At 40.0% G+C, this 25,041-nt stretch overlaps 1 protein-coding gene across 1 annotated transcript in view; it reads right to left on the bottom strand.

Annotated features, from left to right (window-relative positions):
• The window catches only part of erfl1 (Ets2 repressor factor like 1), a 164,501-nt gene that overhangs the window by 23,397 nt on the left and 116,063 nt on the right, over window positions 1–25,041 (bottom strand).

Genomic DNA, 25,041 nt, shown 5'->3' with positions numbered 1-25,041 from the left:
AGAATAAATCAATATGTTGATCAATTATTATATCATTTACCAACAGGGACTTAGAAGAGAGAGACCTAATGTTTAATAGACCACATTTAACTGTTTTAGTCTGTGGTGCAGTTGAAGGTGCTATATTATTTTTTCTTTTTGAATTTTTATGCTTAAATAGATTTTTGCTGGTTATTGGTAGTCTGGGAGCAGGCACCGTCTCTACGGGGATGGGGTAATGAGGGGATGGCAGGGGGAGAGAAGCTGCAGAGAGGTGTGTAAGACTACAACTCTGCTTCCTGGTCCCAACCCTGGATAGTCACGGTTTGGAGGATTTAAGAAAATTGGCCAGATTTCTAGAAATGAGAGCTGCTCCATCCAAAGTGGGATGGATGCCGTCTCTCCTAACAAGACCAGGTTTTCCCCAGAAGCTTTGCCAATTATCTATGAAGCCCACCTCATTTTTTGGACACCACTCAGACAGCCAGCAATTCAAGGAGAACATGCGGCTAAACATGTCACTCCCGGTCTGATTGGGGAGGGGCCCAGAGAAAACTACAGAGTCCGACATTGTTTTTTGCAAAGTTACACACCGATTTAATGTTAATTTTAGTGACCTCCGATTGGCGTAACCGGGTGTCATTACTGCCGACGTGAATTACAATCTTACCAAATTTACGCTTAGCCTTAGCCAGCAGTTTCAAATTTCCTTCAATGTCGCCTGCTCTGACCCCCGGAAGACAATTGACTATGGTTGCTGGTGTCGCTAACTTCACATTTCGCAAAACAGAGTCGCAAATAACCAGAGTTTGATCCTCGGCGGGTGTGTCGTCGAGTGGGGAAAAACAGTTAGAGATGTGAACGGGTTGGCGGTGTACACGGGGCTTCTGTTTAGGGCTACGCTTCCTCCTCACAGTCACCCAGTCAGCCTGCTTTCCCGGCTGCTCGGGATCTGCCAGGGGGTAACTAACGGCGGCTAAGCTACCTTGGTCCGCACCGACTACAGGGGCCTGGCTAGCTGTAGAATTTTCCACGGTGCGGAGCCGAGTCTCCAATTCGCCCAGCCTGGCCTCCAAAGCTACGAATAAGCTACACTTATTACAAGTACCGTTACTGCTAAAGGAGGCCGAGGAATAACTAAACATTTCACACCCAGAGCAGAAAAGTGCAGGAGAGACAGGAGAAGCCGCCATGCTAAATCGGCTAAGAGCTAGTAGCTACGCTAAGCTAGCGGATTCCTAAAAACACGCAAAGTGAATAATGTGTAAATAATTTAGAGGTGATTCAGCAGAAGGAGTGCTTTAGTTAAGGCACGTAAAGATTACACTGGGAAACAAATCGTAATCTAGATAACTAGATCAATCTAACTGCGCAGATTAAACAGCTAACAGATACAGAAAAACACCGCTGTGCTCCGGAACAGGAAGTGATACAATACCGCAGTGAGAGCCAACCACCAGTAGAGGCAAGCCAGGAATGGCTAACAGGAATGAACCATGTATTAACTGACTTATTACACTGTGGTTAAGTATTCAATTGTTCTTTTTAACACCCAAGCTTTCAGCCTGGTAATAATAACCAATAGGAATGAAAAATGTAATAACTGACTTATTACACTGTGGTTGAGCAGTCAATTGTTCTTTTTAATACCCAGGCTTTCTGCCTGGTAATAATAACTAATAGGAATGAAACGTGTAATAACTGACTTATTACACCATGGGCGAGTATTCAGTTGTTCTTTTTAATACCTAGGCTTTCTGCCTGGTAATAATAACTAATAGGAAGGAAAAGTGTAATAACTGACTTATTGTGGTCGAGTATTCGATTGTTTTTTTAATACCCAATCCTTCAGACCGGCAATAATATGATAAGAATGAAATGTGTATAACATTGCAATAACACTGCAATGGAATATTACATTATTCTCATTAATAACTAAACTTTCTACATGATAATATCTAATAGGTATGAAATGTGCAAAAACTAGTTATACTGGTGGAGTTGTCAGTTGTTTTTAATATGTCAGCTGTCCAATTGCATGTATCATTTGAACCAACCCCCGGGGGAGGGGGGGTTAGATCTACATGTGTAAAAACGCTGAACAAAGCTGTTGATTTTAACTCTGTCAGAAGTATTTGCTCGTTATATGTGTGAACAGCTGATGCAAATATAAATACTGACATACGTGTCTTTGTGTGCATGTGTGCTTTCTAAAATAACAGCTGATAATAACGTCTCCTTAATATCAGCACAGAGATGTCTGCCGACAGGAGAGAGAGAGTTTGATGTTTCCACGACGAGCAGGGGGACGAGGCGGGATGGAGTTCGGATCGCACAGTCTCATCACGGCTGTTTTACAAAGCTCAGATAGAAGTGATGCCCTGCTGCTACACTGGGATCTTTAATGCTGCTTTCTCTATCTCTGCCTTCACTCTCTGCCTCTATTTAATTATGCTCTGTGAATTTTGGATTTTCCCTCCAGCATTGAAATGGAACGTGAATTATTAAGGTGTGTTTGTATAAATTATTATTGCTAACTCCAGGCATTTCTCTCTCTAACTCTATCACTCGTTCGCTCTCACCCTGCTTCTCGCCTTTAGATTGTGGCCTCTCTCGCTCTCGCTTCATCTTTCTTGTTTTCAAGCCGCATCTTTCTGTCTTCAAATATATAGAACTTGCACTCATCCTGTCTCGCTCATTCTGTTTTATCATTCATCTTCTAGGTCCTCATGAGCCGTCTTTTTCTCCACCTGTGCATGTACGCTCTTCCCCATAATGGGTCAAAGTTATCGTAGCATTTCAGGTAACCTGGCCATTATGTCTTCATAAAGTGTTTGCATGATTCTTCACAAAATTCATTGCAGACTGTAATAATTATATTTTAATTAGAGAGATATATACACTGAAAAAGAATCAACTTTAAAAAGTGTTACAGTTGGCAAAACCTGAATGAATGAAGTTGTTTGAACTTGTTTGTACAACCCCAATTCCAATGAAGTTGGGACGTTATGTAAAATGTAAATAAAAACAGAATACCATGATTTGAAAATCCTCTTCAACCTATATTTAATTGAATACACCACAAAGACAAGATATTTAATGTTCAAACTGATAAACTTTGCTGTTTTATGCAAATATTTGCTTATTTTGAAATGGATGCCTGCAACATGTTTCAAAAAAGCTGGGGTGGGGCAACAAAAGACTGGGAAAGTTGATGAACGCTCAAAGAACACCTAATTGGAAACAGGTGAGTGTCATAATTGGGTATAAAAGAAGCATCCCCAAAAGGCTCAGCCATTCACAAGCAAAGATGGGGCGAGGATCACCACTTTGTGAACAACTGCATGAAAAAAATAGTCCAACAGTTTAAGAACAATGTTTCTCAACGTTCAATTGCAAGAAATTTAGGGATTCCGTCATCGACAGTCCATAATATAATCAAAAGATTCAGAAAATCTGGAGAACTTTCTACACGTAAGCGGCAAGGCTGAAAACCAACATTGAATGCCCATGACCTTCGATCCCTCAGGCGGCACTGCATTAAAAACCAACGTCATTGTGTAAAGGATCTGACCGCGTGGGCTCAGGAACACTTCAGAAAACCATTGTCAGTTAACACAGTTCGTCGCTACATCTACAAGTGCAAGTTAAAAACTCTACCATGCAAAGCAAAAGCCATACATCAACAACATCCAGAAATGCCACTGCCTTCTCTGGGCCCGGCTCATTTGAAATGGACTGACACAAAGTAGAAAAGTGTGCTGTGGTCTGATGAGTCCACATTTCAAATTGTTTTTGGAAATCATGAACGTCATGTCCTCTGGACAAAAGTTTGTGACCATCCAGATTGTTACCAGTGCAAAGTTCAAAAGCCAGCATCTGTGATGGTATGGGGATGTGTTAGTGTCCATAACATGGGCAACCTACACATCTGTGATGGCACCATCAATGCTGAAAGGTACATCCAGGTTTTGGAGCAACACATGCTGCCATCTAAGCAACGTCTTTTTCAGGGACGTCCCTGCTTATTTCAGCAAGACAATGCCAAGCCACATTCTGTACGTGTTACAGCTGTGTGACTTCGTAGTAAAAGAGTGCGGGTACTAGACTGTCCTGCCTGCAGTCCAGACCTGTCACCCATTGAAAATGTGTGGCACATTATGAAGCACAAAATATGACAACAGAGACCCCAGACTGTTGAAAAACTGAAGTCGTACATCAAGCAAGAATGGGAAAGAATTCCACCTACAAAGCTTCAACAATTAGTTAACTCAGTTCCCAAATGCTTATTGAGTGTTGTTAGAAGGAAAGGTGATGTAACACAGTGGTAAACATACCACTGTCCCAGCTTTTTTGAAATGTGTTGCAGGCATCCATTTCAAAATGAGCAAATATTTGCACAAAAACAATAAAGTCTATCAGTTTGAACATTAAATATCTTGTCTTTGTGGTATATTCAATTGAATATAGGTTGAAGAGGATTTGCAAATCATTGTATTCTGTTTTTATTTACATTTTTCACAATGTTCCAACTTAATTGGAATTGGAGTTGTAAGTTAGAGTTGAGCTACAGTTGATCTAAATTACAAAGTTAAGTTCAAGCAACTTAATTCATTCAGGATTTACCAGTTGTAATGCTTTTTTAAGTTGGTTCAACTGTTATGTTTTTTCAGTGTATACAGTTAAAAGACTTTTCTTATTTGTAACATAGGTGTGATCATGGAGCTCTGTCAAGATGTTATTTGCTTTATTAAAAAATGCATAATGGTTTACATACATACATACATACATACATCGCCAACAGCTTCTCCAGGATCAGGTCGCGGGGGGCGTAATGGTTTGTGACCTTGTATCATAACATCAACCCGGCTCCTCATTATCAAAAACTATGGAAGTTGTTTAAAAAAATACAACTTTCTGCTATTCACAGTTCACACACTTCAGTGGTTATTGCAACTTCCCGCTCCTTGGAGGACTTTGGACCAATTCATACTGTTCACTGTTCAGTGCAAATTCCTTGGAGCCTGCAGACAGGTGGCTCTGGAGGTGGACTGCCAATATCAAGATTATGATTCAATTCCAGATGTGTGGTTCAGGCTGTCTGCTTGTGTCTTTGGTCAAGATACTTCATCGGCAATTGTCCCAGCGTTGACTAGGGAAGTAACCCTCTGATGAACTCGCCTGTCGCATGGGAATTGTAGACTCTCATCTGTTTCATACACTGGTATCCAGAGATAAGCACCAGCCTAATGGACCTCAAGGTCTTTTCTGCTCTTTTGAGCTGTTCATACTATTGACAGGTCATTCATGTGTCAGCTCCTCATAATGATTCATATTATTCACAGCCCATACTCTTTGCTGTTCATTGCAACTTTGTGCTCTTTAAAACAATTTATTCCATTCATCATACAATTTAAGCAGTTCATCTTATATCCTACATTGATTCAACAGGTTCATTTCCATATATATATATATATATATATATATATATATATATATATATATATATATATATTTAATGTTGTGATATTACACAACGAAACGTGTCTTAATCTCACAGTCAATAAACACCAGGTGAAGTGTGGGCAGGCTCGAAGATAGAAGACGCCCGACGAGAGAGAAGCCGTGTCCCACACGGCTTCCACCACCAACGGCCTGAAGAACACCGGAGCCGCCAAGTCCCGAGTCCCCAGGTGGCCTCTGTCTTCGACTGTCGACCCTGGTACTGCTGGCAGAAAGCAGAAATATGATGTGTGAGTGTGAGTCCGCACACTCAGTAATATATAGTCCAGATACCGTTAGGAGGGAGCACCTCCACCTCCAAATCACACACACTCGTGCAGCTCCTGTTTGTCCCTCTTCTGGGTCTTCACAGGATTACGGCTGCAAACAGACGTAAGTCACAGTTTAAATTCAGCAGAGAAATTACCTTGGTTCTGGTAGTCGATTTCTCGGCGGGGAGGTGGAGTTGCAGTCCGGCTTATATAGTAGTGTAGATGAGTGACAGCTGGAGTGATGAGTGACAGCTGTCACTTCCTCTGGGTCTGGCGCCCTCTCGTGCTTGGAGCCCGCACTCCAAGCAGGGCGCCCTCTGGTGGTAGTGGGCCAGCAGTACCTCCTCTTCAGCGGCCCACACAACAGTTAACTATATTGAAAGAATAGGAAGTTGAAGGGTTTCCATGATTCATCGCCTCAGTTGAAATCACTGTGAAAATAAATGGAGAGCTGCTGTAGACTAGTAACTCTTCAACACACGTGATTCTAATATTTTCCATAATTGAAAAGATTCATTGAGATTCATTCAATCAAGGAATGATGCATCACCAATGAAAAACAGTCCGGTTACATGTGTTGAATCAGCACATGTTATATTCCATATGTGAAATTCTCAATCCCACGTACTGAATCATGTGACTGGGCCATCCAAACCCTTGGAAATCCTTGAACATGATCCCTTTGATACAAGCACAGAACTGTTCAGTAACTCTGGCTGTTGAGGGACTAAGGGCTGCATAAGGAAATCTGACTGTGATTGAAGCACCTATCTGACAAGCACAACTGTGAATTCCTATAAAAACTCCCAGGAGATAGAGAATCTTAAAAATGTAATATTTAACAGAGAAATGGGGTTCTCTGTGGAAAAGGTATAATCTCAATAGAAATCCACAGTAACAATGAAATCCATGAAGATAATGTTTCTGTATTCTGCAAATCAATCTCAAAGAAGGAATATTTAAAGTGAACAAAGAGACCTGGGTCTTTCTCAGTCACTCCTCTGACTCCCTGTTGATTTACAAAGTGTTTTTCACTCTTGAGATACACAAACATACCATTTAATTTCCTCTTTATTCAAGGATATTTTTTAGTTGTGGTGACATTTTATAGAAGAAACTGAACCAACTGAAGAGTATGAAGAGTGAATGAATGCAATGAACTCAAAGTGAGTCAGGGATATAGTGGCTGACTGGTCTGCCAGTGGTAGATTATATAAATAAATACGTTTTTTCACCACTTCCATTTTCTCCAAAAGCAAGCTGTGCTCGGTCTGATGGTCAGCAAAGGGGCATTTGTGAGAAAAATCTGATCAGGTGATTCACCATCCTTGGCCTGCTTACAGAGGAATCAAAGCACTTCATCTCAAAAAACCTACACCTGAATCCCACTGCAGTCATGACGGATGATGCCTTGGTCCTGACAGATGTCTCTGATAATATCATCCCATTGGGCCAGCTGCTTTGAGCAGCTGTATAAGGCTGATCCTCATGCCAGGATGTTCACTGGTGCCTTTTTTTGTCATGACTATTTGACTCCATTGAAATGTGAACCAACTAATATTACTGTGAACACAAGCCAGTGAAACAGTTGAGAGTGGGAACAGCTACAGGAGTCTGCAGTATTGGAGTGAAACTCCTCCAGGTGGGTTAAAGCCATGTTCTTCGGGCATTGCCACCAATCTTTGTGTCAGTAGGAGAGATGGGTGTCATCCCTACAAACTGGACAAAAAGACTTGTCGTTCCATTTGGGAAAGAACAGGATGATCATCTGGATTGCCAGTTATTTGGTGCTCGATGACTGGATCAGTCTGGCTTCACACTCAAGATGTCAACCACTGACCACGTCTTAGTACTGTACGTATTGCAAGTGCAATGCTTCTTTGTAACCAATATTGATTTTCCAAAGCATTATATTCAGTTGACTGGGCTGCTCTCTGGGACACCCTGAGAATTCATGGGATCATTGCTCAACATCATAACCAGTGAATATTAGCATTTGTCTGCCATTTTATCCCATAACTGCACTTGTTAATATTTGTATAGTCTGGGCATTGGGTAGCAGAAACTAATGGCTTGCCTTTGTTGGTGAGGAAAGGTTTACTGACCTTGGCTTTGCAGATGATGCTGTGATCTTTGCAGAATCAATGACTGCCCTAATTGCAGCACTTGAGAAGCTGAATGAGGAGTTCAATGTCTGAGTTTGCAATTTTTCTGTATCAAGACTAAGATCCAGGCTTTCAATGACTTCCAAGACTCGGCTATCAGAAATGTATTCTGTATGCAGTGAAAGTGTCCAACTTGTAGAGAGAATTACATGATATTCATATCTCAGGGTCCTCTGGCTTTCAGACAGAGAAGAACTTATGGAGTCATGAGGTGACTGGACAGGGGTGTTTCGTGAGGCTCATACGTTTCTGTTTCTTGGACTTGATGCTTCATGCAAGTACCTCAGTGTTGAGGATGCCTTGGATGTAGCTTTCAAGCATTATTGATGGATTGTTTGTGACGACTGGCTGGTTGCCATTTTGGACCCAAAGCCTAATAACCTTATTTATCACTGTGGTGACGTATCAACTCCTCAACTACGACTGAACTTGAATCTAGACTGCGTGATATCTTAGCTTCACATTTGGAAAATGCTCAGTCAGTAGACAGTCTTGTGGATAGTTTAAACTCTGCGCTCAAAACTACACTTGACATGATTGCGGCACCTATATTAAAACCTTGCCCCCCAAAACACAGTCACCTTGGTTACGTGACCTCAAGCATAAGGCTAGACTTCCAGAATGGAAATGGCGTAGTTCAAAATTAGAAGTATTCCACCTCGCATGGTGTGATGCTATCTTAGAATATAAGCATGCTCTACTGCCTACAAACTGGCGGACCTATTAGTCTGATTTGATCAACAAAAATAAGCATAACTCAAAGTTCTTGTTCGACACGGTGGCAACACTTATTCATGGACAACCACCTGTAAGTCGCTCTCCTTTTACAGCGCAAGATTTCTTCGATTACATTGAGAAAAAAAAATAAACATTAGGTTAAACATATCCCAGTGTGCCTTAACCCATCCACTACACCCTGCTGTTGAGGTGGGTGCTATTACTGAGGTATTACCTAGATTTACAGAAGTTGTCAGTATCTCACTAGGCGTGCTGACAAAACTTGTAACGTCTACAAAAAGCACAACCTGCTTATTTGATCCCATACCAACAAAACTGTTTAAGGACCTGTGGCCCAGTCTTGAGGCGACTGTGCTGGAATGATTAATCTCTCATTAACATCTGGATCTGTTCATAAATGTTTCAAATCTGCAGTGATTAAACCATTACTTAAGAAATCTGATCTTGACCCTAGTGTATTGAAAAACTATAGGCCGATATCAAATCTATCATTTTGCTCTAAAATTCTGGAAAAGGTGGTTTCACAGCTGTTTGTGGACCACCTTACTGAGAATAATCTTTCTGAGCCACTGCAGTCTGCTTTTAGAAAATATCATTCCACAGAGATGGCTCTCACTAAAGTCGTGAATGATCTTCTGCTTGCAATGGATTCAGACACCACTACAGTTCTGGTGCTGTTAGATCTTAGTGCTGCGTTTGAGTCTGTGGATCATGATATTCTACTCGATAGGCTGGAGAATCATTTTGGGATTACTGAGAATGCCATTGCATGGTTGACATCATGCCTGATCAGTTGTTCTCACTGTGTTTTGTACAGTAACACTACTTCTAACCTTAGTGACATGAAATTTGGAGTTCCACAGGGGTCCGTCTTAGGCCCCCTGCTTTTTCCCTTTATATAGCATCCCTTGGGCATATATTGAGGTGTTTTGGGATTACCTTTTGTTGCTATGCTGATGATACTCAGTTATACATGCCAATAACTGCTGGTAATCTCAGTCACATAAAATCTTTAGAAGATTGCCTTGCATCAGTGAAAGCTGGATGTCTAGCAATTTCCTACTTTTAAACTCTGATAATACTAAAATGATGGTTTTTGGTCCAGTGAGATATCTGCATCAATTTGACAAGCTAATGCTTAGTCTAGGCTTGTGTATCATACATCACACTGACAAAGTGAGGAACCTTGGGATAATTTTTGATCCTGCGTTATCCTTTGACCTCCACATTAGAGATATTACAAGGACTGCTTTTTTTCACCTGTGAAATATAGCGATGATTCATCCTATCCTGTCTATGGCTGATGCTGAGACCCTGATTCATGCATCTGTCTCTTCTAGATTGGACTACTGCAATGTTCTATTTTCTGGTTTACCACAGTTCAGCATTAGGGGTCTCCAATTGGTTCAAAATGCTCCTGCCAGACTTTTGACAGGAAGCAGAAGGTTTGACCACATTACACCCATTTTGGCATCTCTTCACTGGCTTCCTGTCCCTGTGAGATCAGATTTTAAGTTTCTGCTACTAACCTATAAAATTGTTCACGAACTGGCACCTCCCTACTCAGCTGACCTAATTAAACCCTACATACTGGCCTGGGCTCTGCGTTCTCAGGGTGCAGGACTACTTTGTGTCCCTAGGGTGAATAAAAAGTCTGCAGGTCATAGAGCTTTCTCTTATTGTGCCCCTGTTCTGTGGAATGATCTCCTTGCATCAATAAAACATTGAGATTCTGTAGAGACTTTCAAGTCCAGATTTAAGATGGACTTATTTTCCCTTTCATATGGCTAGCATACTGGTATAGTATGTAACTATACTTTTTACCCTTTTTAATTCATTTTATTAGGAAATGGAGTGGGCTGCAACCCTCAACTTTATCTAAAGTCTGGGTCTTTTAGTGAAGCTCAGGGCTAGTGGCTGGCGATCTTCTGTTTTTCTTGTTGCTTAATGCTGACAAATTTTACTGTATGTGTTGTCTTTCCGATGCCTGATTCTGTTTTTTTTTTCCTCTCTGTTTGAGGTGCAGCTTTGAGTCTGGTCTGCTTGAAGTTTCTTCCTCAAATCATCAGAGGGAGCTTTTCCTTACATTGTTGCCTGTCTGCTTGCTCTGAGGGTTGGTAAGGTTAGACCTTACTTGTGTGAAGCGCCTTGAGGCAACTTTGTTGTGATTTAGTGCTATATAAATGAAATTAATTGAAATAAATTAAATAAATTGAAAGCAGCTCTACAGTGTGGTCATTGCGGCGATGTGCAGTCTTCAGTGCATGCTCCTAGACCTGACTGGACAACTTCCTTCAAACTACAGTATGAGTCACCATGGATCTCTGCTGCATTTTCAGCTATCTTAATGTTCTAAATTGCACAGCCTAGGTGGTTTTGAGGTGTATCTGTCTTCACTTTGCTCATTACATGACACATAATCTAAGAGCAAAGACACAGTTGTTCTTTTTTGTCATCCCCAATTGTGACCACACACAAGCATTTTGATTTCTGTTTCAGAAATGTCTCTTTTCCTTCTCTTCCTGCGGTTACCATGAAAAATACACATTTCGGGCCACGTGTGTATGTTTGAATATTCAAGAGGTGTTTTGCATTGACAATTTTTGGTTGAAAGTGGGTGTGGAGAGGGCGGGGTATGAGGCAGATCCATCTGCCAATAATTTCCGGTTGTGTGTGATTTATAAAGAGGATTTTACTTGCAGGCATGTTTATGAATGGCTTTATGTCTCCTTTTTTGTTCATATACCATTTTTTGACTTTTGTTTGTACACCTACGCACTGTTATATAAATGAGGCCCTGGTGACCAACATTAGCTTTTTGTGTATATTTTTATGAATTCAGTTGAAATTCCATGTAACTGTCACCTTTACAGTTATCTTCAACTTCCCTTGTTTTGATCTAGTTTGATTAAATACCATTGGCTCCATAAGATCCACTTGGACCCCACTTTGATATAATGGTATCTCATCAGAGCAAAATTCTGCAGTTAATGTCAATTTTTCATAGTTACTAAACTGTCAGAGCAGTTTTTATTCAGGTTATTTGCATCACACAAACTGCAGGAGTCAGGGTGCATAAATGAACTTTTGTGTTGAAAAGTCATATTCAAAAAAGAGAAAAAAAATTATCCAGTCTTTCAAAATGAAATGTGGTTTATCACCAAGATAGTCAAGAGTCTTTTTTCAAAATTGTTGCAGAGTGACTCTATCTCGTTATCTTACCTGCAAGAACAGCATGAATAAAAAACATGATAGTAGAACTGAAAGGTGTTCTGTTGGAATCCTCAGGGACCCCAGTTGTACAGAATGAAGTTTCACAAAATGCACCCATGAGGGTTAAACTGTTTAAAGCAAGTGTTACTAGTCCAGGGCACACGTGCAGTAATCATGCTGTTTAATCAGCATCTTGATATACCCAACCTGCCAGGAGGATGGATTATCTTGGCAAAGGTGAAATAGTAACAATCACATTTTTAACAAATTTGTGAACAAAATTCAATAGCATTTTGTGTGGACAGAAGAAACTGTGGATCTTTTACTTCAATGCATGAACAAAGGAAACACAACCAAATGTTGCATTTAATTTTTGTTGAGTATATATTATCTCCAAACCTGCAACTCTGTGACCACAAACCTTGAATTAAAACACAGTTAATTCAAATAAAATACATATTTACAACATCTGTACGGACAAATATGAGACTTTAAAAATAAGATGTTCTTTGTGTTAGGTAGTAATCTATGAGTTTTATCTGCCCTGTGGGCTACAGGTCGTCAGCGCAGCATCGTCTCTTTCATTTGCCGTATTCTCATGGTCCGTGGCACGTATAGGCTCTTCTCCTCCGAGGATGCTATATCGTGCTTGTATCTATCAGGGTCTCTCCAGCTACCACCTACGCACCGCCGCGAATCCATACTCATCCTCCCGTTTCCTGTCCGGCTGCATATCTACACAGGTGAATCCTCCTTCTTCTCTCTCTCACCTATCCCCCCCTCGCTCAACCCCACCTGCCTCCTTTTCTCCCCTGCTCTGTGTATTTTTCTTCGGCACAGTAATTTTCCGTTTGATTTTGGAGGTAATGCATTTTTTACAAATCAAAGAGGAAGCAGGGCTGGCGCCCCCCCCTCCTCCTCCCCTCTCTCCTCCTCCTTTCCTCCCTCCCCAGTCTCTTGTTCTCACCCCCCAGGCCAGAGAGGAGATAAAGGAGCCCCCATCATTTCCTTGTTAGTTTTGATTTGGGCAGCACAGGGCTTTCAAGTTCCCCCCCATCACCCCCAGAAACATTATAACTAGCAGCCCAGGGAATAGCGCTCCTCGTACGCACACACTGTAACACACACACACACACACACACACACGCATGCACAGGCTGTCAGATACAGACACTCACAGATTGTAATGGATTGTACATGCACAGTAAACACCGGGCTGCAGCACACATGGCACAGATACACAGGTATTCAGGTAAAATAAGACATGGAATGCATAGATACTGACTGAATCAATAGAGACACAGCGGCGGCGCACATCGCACACAATTGAAAGAGAGAACAGGGCCTGTTTATGAAAGAGCGCTGATAGAGAACACAGACAAAAAAAACAAAAACACGCTTCATTTGGAGCAGAGTGACTGCTGAGACAACAGTCCACACAAAAGGCGTCTCTCCCACAAAAGACCACATGCACACAGCACAGTGTGGCTGATGGATCACAGTGACCACCGGTGACAATAGTGAACAATAACAGCACAGACCACGAGTCACACCGCACAATCAGACATGATCAATAGCGCGCGCAACACACATGAAAGAAACTTATAGAACACATATCTGACTGTAAACACGCGCTTGTTTTTAAGAAAGAGCAAGTAGTGCGTTTGCCTATTAGACAGAAGGTCCCCGGCTCGAGGTCACCCATGCCCCCTTCACCGTGCACATCGAAAGGTGCATCAAGAAGAGAATCCGATGTAAAATAAGATCCACTGAGGTGATCCCGAGCAAAAAAACTAGACCAACCAAAATAAATTATTAGAGTACATTACTGCTGTGAAAGTGTTCAATAATTTCTGGACGAGCCCCACACTACATCTCCTGTCTGCTGGATGGGAAACACTCACATGTTCTTCATTTCAGTCAAAATTTTGGGCATCCCTGAAAAAGTAGTAACAAACATGCACGCGCACACACTAAAATCCACATCCAAATTACATAGAGCTCATTTCACATATTTCAAAATATCAAGCATTGAGAGAAAATGTTACATGGGCTTTTAAAGACACATCCAGGCTGAACAAACTGATCAGGCGGCTGTCTCTGTGTTTGGCATGAAGCTGGACTCCCTGGTGATGGTGGCAGAGAAGAGAACACTGAACAAACTGCTGGACATATGGACAATGCCAGTCACCCTCTGCACACCGTCATCAGCAACCAGAGGAGCCTCTTCAGCCACAGACTGCTCCTTCTCAAGTGCAGGACCAACAGACTGAAAAACTCCTTTGTCCCTCAGGCCATCAGACTGTACAAGTCCTCACTCAGGGGGAGGAGGAGTAACAGGAAGACAGAAGACGGGAAGGAGAGGAACAGTAGTAGCCAGTAAACCAGTAGTGAGCGTATTTCTGGTATTCATATTTATATTTGCAAACTCTTTTTCTCTTTTATTTTCACTTTTGATACTGTGTACTTCTTACCCTGTGTACTGCTATGCAATGCTGCTGGAACTTCAATTTGTCAAGGGGAGTCTTCCCAAGGGATCAATAGAGTTCTATCTAATCTCTAATCTAAATAGTCAAGTTCTCCAACAATAAAATATATGAACTGCTGCTGTGCTCTGATCGTTTCCTCTGTCTTTTCTGATGAAATAATGCTGAATTTATGTGGAAATGACTGTTATACAAAAGCTTCAGATATCTGTTGCTGGGATAGATGATGACTGGAGTGCAGTTGAAGCAGAAACGAGGAGATAATCGGTGAACCACAGCAGTGAAGGCAGGGTGGACCCATTTTTAGGGGGGACCATTTGGTCGGTGACACCGGAGCCTATCCCAGCACCAGTGTTGTATAAAGTACCGGAAAATCACACTTAAGTAAAAGTACAGATACCCATTAAAAAATGACTTTGGTAGAAGTTCAAGTCACTGACTGAAATGCTACTCAAGTAAAAGTCTTAAAGTATCTAGTATGTATTGTACATAAGTATGACAAGTAATGTACAACTAAATGTACTCAATTATTGAAAGTAAAAGTACAAGTAAATGTTAATAATCAAAAACGGACTGATTTTTTTTTTTTATATAAAAAAGTTTATCTCGGCTTGTAAATGACTGGTAGTATTAGTCAAAATACTGAAAATTGTGCACATCACACAAAAACACTTCAGAAACAAGGTTTCAAAACCTAAATGAGAGTAGACTACTCACTAGGTGTTCACAGGAAACATTTATATCTAGATGTATTTATTTATTTTCATTGTTAAATGTTACATGTTATTGTTTTATCTTTTCTGTTGTGTTTTGTTTCACTAGATTCTTTTTGTCTCTTTCTCTAAAATTATATTGTAACATTATTAGTGTATTATTATTGACTATTATTGTTGTTACTATAATATATGAACAAAAATTAATTAAAAAAAATTACAATTTGACTCTTTTACGACAGCAAACACAAATCAACACAAATGTGCTGATGCGAACAGCTTAATGCTAACTTTAACATTGAAAACGCCATAGACATGCTAACGCGTTAGCATTGGTCCCGTTTTTAAGTTCTAAAATACATCTATCAGCTGTTTCTGAAGACCATAACAGGTCGGTTTAACATAAAAATATTAAATATTACTCACAGACATATGCTCTTTAGGGTTTTAGTGGGAAAAAATGAGGATAAAGCGAAATAAAATCCACGAATCGTAGATCGAAGCACTGCTTCGACCTGCGAATCACTGCTTTAGTTGGTTCAAGGTTCAAAGCAAAGCCGCGCTGCAGAAAAGTTGATTACAGACCCGCTGCAGGTCTGTAATCAATGCAGAGAAATGATCATTTTCCTGACAAACACCCCCCAAGTGCGCAACTGCAAAAAAGCTTACCGGACATGCCTCATGACAAATCGGCCTGACTTCGTTGCAGTCACTCGTAATCAGTGGTGTCTCTGGGTGAAAACATGACTTTTTTGTGTGTGTGTGCGTGTGTGTGTTTTTTTTTTGTACCGAGTAACGACATGGCGCACAGAAAATGTATCGGAATAGAAGTATGCAATTAAGGTCGGAAATGTAGTGAAGTAAAAGTAAAGTAAGCTGAATTAAAAAAACTCAAGTAAAGTACAAAGTCTCCCAAAACGTACTTAAGTACAGTAGTGAAGTATTTTTACTTCATTACTATACAACACTGCCCAGCGCTCACTGGGTGAAAGGCCTGGTATGCTGTAGACAGGAAGCCAGGCTACTCCAGGGCCACTTATAGACAAACATATTCACTCACATCTACAGCCAATTTAAACTTTTAATTCACTTAACCTGCATGTCTTCTGGAAGTGGGAAGAAGCTGGAACACCCGGAGAGAATGCACGCCAACACAGGGAAAACATGTAAACTCAAAAAGGACGAGGCTGAGTATTTCAGAAACTGCTGATCTACTGGGATTTTCATGCATAACCATCTATAGGGCTTACAGAGAATGGCCCATAAAAGAGAAGCTATCCAGTGAGCGGCAGTTGTGTGGAGGACAATGCCTTGTTGATGTCAAAGGTCAGAGGAGAATGGGCAGACTGGTTGTACGGGTGACTGCATGATGCTATCATGTCAGTATGGACCAACATCTCTGAGGAAAGTTTCCAGCACCTTGTTGAATCTATGCCATGAAGAATAAAGGCAATTCTGAGGCAAAAGTCGGTCCAAACCGGTACTAGCAACGTGTACCTAATAAAGTGGCCGGTGACTGTATTAATTTATGTATTTTATTTTTTCTTTACTTCTACCACTACCAGCACTAGGTGCTGCAGTATCAACAACAGAAACTCTTTCCATCTAATCAACTTCCTGCTTATTTAATCTAATCTCTAGCATTGTCTGTTTCTCCAACAGAATTTTTGGATGCTGCTGAAATTATCAACACATGGTCAGTTCCTTGATGCAAGTGTATCTGCTTAAATGGCTGTAAAAGTGATGCTTTACTTGTGTTGTCTGGACTAGTTGTTGATTTTTCTTTAATGTCAATCATATTGTAAAGATTTCTATTTTAATTTGTCATTAAAGAATTAACTTAAAATCAAATTAAATTTTTTGAATTTATAAAGACTGATTTGATTTATGTTATGAAAAATACCATACACTCAAAAAACTGACTCATTGGATTGTATTTCCATGTAATAAATATATGTAGTTGCAAATAAATTAAATTAAATATTCTTGCATGGATGTGCTTTATTTGAGTTGGGGCTACACATATTTATTACATGGAAATCCTGCACATAATTGAATTGAGTTTATCCAGTGAGTCATTTTTTTTGAGTGTAATGTAGTTTGCCAGAGGTACCAAAACTTTTGCAAAACACCACATGTAACAATAAACAGAAAAATAGAGACATTAAAGTGCTTCAAAAAGAGCAATCAGAAATATCCTCCTCCATCATCTCAATGAGTCAGGACATGGATAGAGTCAGAGTGCCACCCTGTATAATCACAGATACATCGCCAGAGGCCAGTGGTGTCCCTCAAAGGGAAACAAGCTTTGAAATAATTCAGCCCAACCACATGAGGCAGCTCTCAGAGGAGGTTTGAGTCACGGTGACACTCTAAACCTTGATTTATCACGGTTACCCAGTACAGCCATGGTACAGCAGTCTGTGGCCTGCTGAGCAACTCTTCTAACACAGTTGGGGTTTAATGTCTTGCTCAAGAGCAATTTGGTGTTGATAGTAATGAGGATGCAGCTTTCATGTCAGCTGGAGGCATATCACCTGAACTTCAGACTAAGGTATGGACAAAATCTTAACAAATTCAGTTCAGAGTCTGGACCCTGATCTACCTGATCTGTGTAGAAAACTAGGTCATGGTGACAGCTGACACTCAGTCAAAGGTACCAAAGAAAGAATCTGAATAACTGAGAGCAGAAAAACAACAAATGATCACATCCAAAGGGCACGAGGGGTCACTGGAAGGTTTGATGGGAATGAAAATGATATGAATCACATGTTTTGGGCTTTGCAGCCACCAGTTGCACACCTGTGGGAATATTTATAACAATATATGCGCTCAGCTACGAACAACAAAGCACCAAATGAGGTAATATCTTTTGGATGAATGGTGTTCCATCCCTCCACAGTTCTTGAGACTTGCAGATTCAAAGTCAAAGTAAAGTCAAGCTGTTCTGGTAGCACATGGAGGATCAACGTCTCACTAAGATTCTTTGGGCCTGATTTTCTAAAGATATTCAAGTATTGAAATGTGCACAAACACCATAGCACTTACAAAGAAGAGCAAACAGAGATTTCTGATGTGCACCAATCCGAATCCAGATCACCTCCAAAACTCAGTGGGGTCTTCAATGGCCTAATATCTATCTGTGGTGCAAATTTGGTGAGAATCTGTGAAGTAGCTTTGATGTAATCCTTCAAACCCTATATAAAGTGAAATCTTGATCCAGAATCCAGATCTGGATCACCTCCAAAATTGAATGGAGTCTCCCATGGCTGAATATCTATTTGTGGTGAAAATTTCATCAAAATCTGTGCCATAGTTTTGACTAAATCCTCCTAAAAGACAGACAGACAAATACATAAATAAATAAACGCCAATGATTTTATTGCATCCTTGGCAGATGTAAAAATGCATGTTGATTTACTAACAATGTGCACTGAGGACTGCCATTAAATGCTCAAAATAGAGCGTAGTGTCCATTTAATCTGTTTGCCTTCATGAATATGCAGTTTATGGTTTGTCCACCTAGGTGCACAAAATTGGGGAAGGGAACATGCAAACATGTGAGATTTGTACACACAACCCAATTGATCAAGTTCAAAAGGAAATTTAGCAGGTGCTGATAGCATCTGTATTTTGCATGTATGAAACATTGGCATTAACATTTTATACTTGACAGACTGCTGTTGCAGAACCAGAGAAGCTACCGTCTATTGATACACAGAAAAAAAAAAAAAAAAAAAAATCATTCTGCATGTTGGGCATATATAAATAGTTAATGTTTTTGTGCTGGTTTCTTAAATAATTAATGTCTTCCTACATAACTGGCAGACCATAGTTGTGCGCTGTTCTGAGGTGAGCACAAAATACACTTTAGTGAGAAACCTGATCGTAACTGTCATTGATGTGCCACACTCTGTCCATGAAACACAGAGACACACATATCAGAATCTTTATGCAACATCATGGCTGTGTGCACATGACACACAGCGCATGAACATGCTCATGTGCTGCCAGTTAAAACACACACACAAAACCTGCTCCTATTTCAGTCATTTTATTATTGTTCCATCCATGGTTTTTAGGAAACTGGTGAATAATTATGTTGCATTCTGCTGGTGGAATGCAGTGAACTGTGTGCACAGTAGTCTGTGTGCATTCCAACCATTCAACAACAAATTAGGTTAGGCATGATAAAAAAGGTTTACCACATTATATAGAAACATAGTTTCCAGCTGATGGTCGAACAGTACAATCTTGGGTACACTAATAATAAAATAACATTATTTTGTCATGCTAACAATACTACATTCTAATATCACAACTCAAAGTCAACAACCTTTGACAACAACGAAACTGCAAAGGAATTTTGACCAAGACTCTCACAATCTCAGGACAGCAGGACATGTGGAATAAGGTCATGGACAAAGTGTGCAAAATCATTTGGAACAACTGAACAGCATTTAGCTTTGAATTTAATGCTGAATGAATTCATGCCCTTTCTGCTATATGTCCAGATCTCTGTGACATTTTGTTTGAAAATAGGCCAGAAATTGTGGCTGGGAATTAAGTTTCACTTGACACATGAGCAAACCTAAAAACAAACAAACAAACAAACAAACAAATAAATAACTTATTTTAGGATAAAAACGTTAATAAACAAAGTTTTCTGCACTGTAAAGTTACATATTAATTGCTTATCATTCAAGGTGCAATTTGCTTGTAATGCACAAAAAAAACCCTAGCTGACGAACCAAACTATTCTTAACATGTTGATAATTTAGATTATTTTTCATGTACTCGTTATTACTCCCTACTCTGTCATCTAATTCAAAATATGAATATGTTTGAATATGAATTAAATCCCAGTTGATTTGCTAAGAAATTGATGTCTGTTTACAGAACAGTCTATGTTTCAACATTTCTGAACAGCACTAACCTTTCACGGACTTTATGCACTGTAAATAACTCAGCGTGCTCTCAACTTCAGCTGATTTCTTTATCGATGTCAGTTGATTTATCAATGTGTGTGTTGATTATGGCTTTAATCAACAGTGACATGTCCTGACCGTCTCTATTATTTTTCTCATTCAGTGGCTTACAGTGCATCCAGAAAGTATTCACAGCACTTCACTTTTTCCACATTTGTTGTTACAGCTTTATTCCAAAATCGATGAAATTCATTTTTTTCCCTCAAAATCCTACACACAATACCCATAATGACAGTGTGAAAAATGTTTTTCTGAGATTTTGCAATTTTATTTAAAAAAATACAAAACTAAGAAATCACGTGTGCATAAGTATTCACAGCCTTTGCCATGAAGCTTAAAATTGAGCTCAGGTGCATCCTGTTTCCACTGATCATCCTTGAGATGTTTCTAACAGCTTAGTTGGGAATTCAGTTGATTGGACATGATTTGGAAAGGCACACATCTGTCTACAAATAAAGTTCCACAGTTGACAGTGCATGTCAGAGCACAAACCAAGCATGAAGTCAAAGGAATTGTCTGTAGGCTTCCAAGACATGAGTGTCTTGAAGCACAAATCTGGAGAAGGGTAAAGAAACATTTCTGCTGCTTTGAAGGTCCCAATGAGCACAGTGGCTTCCATCATCTGTAAATGTAAATGTAAATGGAAGAAGTTCGAGTCCACCAAGAGTCTTCCTAAAGCTGGCTGCCCGTCTAAACTGAGCAATCAGGGGAGAAGGGCCTTAGTCAGGGAGGTGACCAAGAACCTGATGGTCACTCTGTCAGAGCGCCAACATTCCTCTGTGGAGAGAGGAGAACCTTTCAGACCAACAACTGTCTCTGCAGTAATCCATCAATCAGGCCTATATGGCAGAGTGGCCAGACGGAAGCCACTTCTTAGTAAAAGGCACATGACAGCCCGCCTGGAGTTTGCCAAAAGGCACCTGAAGGACTCTCAGACCATGAGAAAGAAAATTCTCTAGTTTGATGAGACAAAGATTGAACTCTTTGACGTGAATGCCAGGTGTCATGTTTGGAGGAAACCAGGCACCATCCCTACAGTGAAGCATGGTGGTTGCAGCATCATGCTGTGGGCATGTTTTTCAGCTGCAGGAACTGGGAGACTAGTCAGGATTGAGGGAAAGATGAATGCAGCAATGTACAGAGATATCCTGGATGGAAACCTGCTCTAGAGCGCTCTTGACCTCAGATTGGGGCGACAGTTCATCTTTCAGCAGGATAACAACACTCAGCACACAGCCAAGATATCAAGGAAGTGGCCTCAGGACAACATTGGGAATGTCCTTGAGTGGCCCAGCCAGAGTCCAGACCTGAATCTGATTGAACATCTCTGGAGAGATGTGAAAATGGCTGTGCACCGACACTCCACATCCAACTTGATGGAGCTTGAGAGGTGCTGCAAAGAGGAATGGGCAAAACTGCCCAAGATATGTGTGCCAAGTTTGTGGCATCATATTCAAGAGGACTTGAGGCTATAATTTCTGCCAAAGGTGCATCAACAAGGAACTGAGCAAAGGTTGTGAATACTTACGTACATGTGAATTCTTAGTTTTTGATTTTTAATAAATTTGCCAAAAAAAATAAATAAAAAAAAAAAAAATAAAATAAAATAAAATATGTATGCAAATGCATATGCACACACCAACACGCACATGCACACACATACACATGCACATCATTTTTCTGAGATTTATGACCAGCTGTACATCTGTTTGCTGTACGTCTGGTTACTTTTTCATGTTGTCATTATAGGGTGTTGTGAGTAAAAGTTTGAAGGGAAAAAAAAAAAAAAAGAATATACTCCATTTTGGATTAAGGCTGTAACAAAACAAAGTGAAGTGCTGTTAATACTGTGTGGATGCACTGTATCTTTTGTTTGTGGTTCCAGAAGCAATACCATCAAATTAAAATATTTCCTTTTCGCCACCTGCCTGAGGCCTGTCTGTTTCACTTTCAGTGTAAATGCACTTCTTCAGTGTGCTTTTCTTTTCTAATTTCCATGCTGTTCTCTTCAGTGTGACTGAACAGATCTGTCTTTAGAGTGATGCACAAACTGGTTACAAATGCAACTGATTATTTTAGGGTAGTTCTATGTCTAGAGATGTTAAAAGAAAGTCAAAAAAAAAAAGTAAACTGTTAATAATGTTTGGAGTGTCTTAAGTTTAAATGTAACCTGTCAGTGATGTAATCTATTAATTAATGGTCATAATTATGAAATGGGTCAGTGGTATGTGACAAGTTAAAGAAATGCAATCTGTTAAATAATGTTGACTATGATGCTGTATATTGAAAGATTGTATTGTTAAAAGGGGCAGAAATCATAAGACTTGTTCTTCTTTCTGCTCCTTTTCATTCTGGTATTGTGGTGCTTTTGTTTTTTGCTTTTCTGTTTTTCTTTTAAATGAATGAAATAAATATAAAAAAAAAAAGAAAAAAAAAAGTGAGAATGGAGAGCAGGCTCATGCACAGGTGTGCACTTACACAATCACTGATATATATATATATATATATATATATATATATATATATATATATATATATATATATATATATATATATATATATATATATATATATATATATATAGCTTTGGATCCTGATTGCTTTGGATGAACCAAACAGGGGAAACAATTTAATTTATTTTTTGCCTAATAATAACAATAATGATAAAGATTCATAACTATTCATTTTATTTTGGGAGGTATGTGTGTGCCCAGGTTCAGGAACTCAGACTTCATTCTGAGTTTGGACTGTAGCACTTCTCACTTTAGAGTTCAATGCTGCAATTATGCTCTTCTATCAGGCTTGTGTGAAATTCATCTACACAAAGAGTCCTATTTACTCAACCATATTGTTTTTCTAAAAGTTTAGAATCTCTCCCACTTCCTCAGACCCTGTTAATCCAACCACTAGGACAGTATTTCAAACTTTTAACATTGAAACGATCAACAAAATCCATTATGTAGCAATGCACATGCAACAATATGGTTTCTATTCCATAGGTACTGTTTGGCAATAAACTAGGCTCCTGGCTGGCTTACCAATTTAAATTATGTAATCCTTCTAATTAAACCAGTTGAGAACACATCAAGGGTTATAGACAGTTTGAGGGTATTATTCACTAGTGCCAGAATATCAGAAACTTGTACCATCAACCATGAAGCAAGCAGTAAACCAAACAACACACTGAAATAAAATCATTTGTTCAAAGTGGGATTGAAGAGGTTGGGGGCAGGGGGCTTCCAAGGAAAGAAGTTGGGAATCACAACTACAAAATGTCTTAATGCGCCTAGATGTCTCAATAACACCAGCATCCCAGACCAAACACTGATTTCCCATCAGCTATTCCTCCCCAACCCTTCCTCCCTCCATCCTCCTGTCAAACTCTCCATGAAGAAAATGGAATGCCACAGTCAAATTGGAGACCTTTTGCAGTTTGAATGGTTCTCCACCTGGTGAAAAGTCACACCTTTGTTGATTCCAGTCTGACTTGTTCTTAATCAGAGGTCTTTTTAGCCCCTGAATGTGGTTTCTTGTGGGAAAGAATTTCTGGAAAGATGCTACTTTGTGCCATCTGAAATGTGCGGTGTTATGTGGGCAGTCATTCACTACAGTGGGCAGTCATTCACTACAGTCTCTAAATAAATATGTATATGTTTGTGGGGGGGGGGGGGGTGACTTACATGCATGAAATGTGCACACGTGGCCAGACCCGCTATGAAACCCAGGAACAGAAGATCTTGGATTAAAACACACAGAGAGGGAGTGTTGCTACATTCTCTGTGCGGGATGAAATTCCACCAGTCAATCTTCACAAAAAAATAATTGTTGGCTGCTGTATTTATATTTAGAACATTATATATATATAACCTTTAAGTTAGGCCTGAAGTGCTGTGTGAACAGACACAAGGTTAGTAGGCCACTGAAGGAAGTACAGACAAAACAGTGAAAGGAAAATAGCAGCAACTGTGTTGAAATTCTGCACAGTGACTGGGTGGAGGCAGGAAGGGGGGGCTGACATTCAGGCAACATTATGTCTCCAGTTCTGTCTAAAGAAGGAAAGAGTGATGGGTCATGATATAAAAAGATAGAAAAATATGGAAGGCATGAAGAGTCTGGCCTCCCTCGCTTTCTTTTTCCAGCAGATGAAACAGACTCTGTACATCTATCTCATCTTCCCTTTTTTGGTTGCCCCTGAAAAAGGCCCAACTGAAGCTGTTTTCTCTCTCTCTCTCCCTCTCCTTCTTCTCTCTCCTAGCCTCTCTGCCGCTATCTGTTCCTCCCTCTCCTCCTCTGTTCCTCTCTCTGGCTCGCTCTGACACACTGGTCAGCCTCAGGGTGGAAGAACAGAGGGACTCTGCGATGGGTTTGTTAGAGGAGAAGGAAAGAAGGAGCAAGGAGAAGTGAGGAGGGGAGGGAGGCGGTTAGGAAGAATGAACAAGAACCTGTCCATCCAAATTGTACAAAGTCAAGCCTGAATCTAATCTCATCTCCACATTGGTTTGTAAGATAACCTCATTGAGGCAAATGTCTAATTGTAGAACTTCAAACAGTTCTGGTACTTCTGTCTTTAAGTTTTTTTGTTTTTTATTAGAAATGGGGGCCGACATGTATTCAAATATTATGTTTAACAAACAAGTCAGTTTTGGATGGTGAAAACCATCAACTATAGTTTCTAACGTATTTGCACAAAGATTTGCGTTTGCTGCAAATGACCTTCACACATATCTTTCTTTGTGTTGTCTTTTATCAAGCGTCTTTTCTTTCATTTATTTATTTTTGTCATTGAGGAATGACAATAGTCTGTTTGTGTGTTTCTCTTTACTTGTATGTATGGTCACATGTCTCTTGTGGTTGTTCTCTGTTTAGAGAACCAAAAGGTATCAGTGGTAGATCCAAAATCATAATTTTGACCTTTAAATAAGACATGTGCCAGAAACAAACAAACCAAATAAATACATAGAATATGCCCTTACAGACATAGGTTT

This window comes from Thalassophryne amazonica, chromosome 7 (assembly GCF_902500255.1).
Source record: "Thalassophryne amazonica chromosome 7, fThaAma1.1, whole genome shotgun sequence".
Classification (NCBI taxonomy): domain Eukaryota; kingdom Metazoa; phylum Chordata; class Actinopteri; order Batrachoidiformes; family Batrachoididae; genus Thalassophryne; species Thalassophryne amazonica.
The sequence above is the reverse complement of the archived record's forward strand: the minus strand, read 5'-3'. Positions and strand labels throughout refer to the sequence as shown.